The following is a 1,288-nucleotide window of genomic DNA, read 5'->3' on the forward strand; positions in this document are numbered from 1 at the left end:
CTTCTTGGTACAATGAAAACATAAACCCATGCTTGGACATGGATCTTCATTTATTAATTAAATTTATTTTTCCTCCTGTGGGCTTAGAACCTCTATTTTTGATTATTTTTTAAATTATTATTTTGATGTAGGATATTGCAGAAGAAATGGAAGTGCTGTGATCTAAATTTTCCTTAATGCAATTCTGGTGGTGGGACCTTAAATAGTGTGCTAAGTATTTGGAAGCCCTATTACTATTGTTTCACACCCAAATACTGTATGTGTTACTGAATAGTCATTCACCTTTTTTCAAACTGACCCAGTATCAAAAGCGAATATCTGTTCCAAATTCATGAGATCCTTAATTCTTGTTTCATTTATTATCTTCCCAGCAGCTGTTTTTGCAGAAAATCTACAGGGTATTCCAGTTGAACACAGACTTTGCCAATGTAATGAAAGAGTCTCTGAAACTAAAAACATGTTATTTTTATTGCTCCTATTATGAAGGAAACCTGTTGCAATTAATAATACCAAATCTATTCAGATTTCCAGGCTACCTGGATTCATTAATTTTCAGTTTTTATTATCTTATTATCAATGCAATCCTATTTGTCTTTATGTGTTGTTCTGCTATTTATATAATACATCACCTCGGAATCATCTCAGTTTTATAAATATTAGTGTTTAAATGTGGTTTTTATTTGCTGTCTTAAATATGTTTTCTTTCGGTATTTGACTCAGCCCATGACTGTTTTACCTTGTATATTGGTCTGACTATAATGCTGACTTAAAAAAAAAATGTGACCCATTATATGTCTTAATGCTGCAATTCTGTTTGGAATTCCTGAAAATCTTTTATCTAAGAAATATCATTTCTACATGTCTTCCTAAAGAAAGTTGAAATTCCCATGTTTCAATTTGTCTTTTATTTGATGTTTTCAAAAAGGAATAACAGGAAAAAAAGAAAACAGAAAATATTGTTAAAGGACAATGTCAGGAACTCCATAACTTAGATACGGCAGATTTGATGTTCTTATTTCTTATGCTATAAATGATTGGATTGAACAGGGGTGGAATTAAAGAATATAGGGCAGTTAATGTGAAATCAAAATTTATTTATTTATTTATTTATTTATTTATTTATTTATTTATTAAATTTATATACCGCCCTATCTCCCTTGCGGGACTCAGGGCGGTGAACAGGCGATACTAAAAACCACGAATAAATAAATAGTTTCTGTTTTAAAATCGAATTGAATAATAGGCCTGTTCTAAAAACACACCCATACAAAACCCCCCACTGAAACAC

The 1,288-nt window shown here is 30.9% G+C and overlaps 1 pseudogene; it reads right to left on the reverse strand.

The window, feature by feature from the left end:
- Positions 1-972: 972 nt before the first annotated feature.
- The window catches only part of LOC114922395, a 4,150-nt pseudogene continuing 3,834 nt past the window's right edge, over positions 973-1,288 (reverse strand).

This window comes from Protobothrops mucrosquamatus, unplaced genomic scaffold, assembly GCF_001527695.2.
Source record: "Protobothrops mucrosquamatus isolate PMUCROS unplaced genomic scaffold, P.Mucros_1.0 scaffold160, whole genome shotgun sequence".
Classification (NCBI taxonomy): Eukaryota; Metazoa; Chordata; class Lepidosauria; order Squamata; family Viperidae; genus Protobothrops; species Protobothrops mucrosquamatus.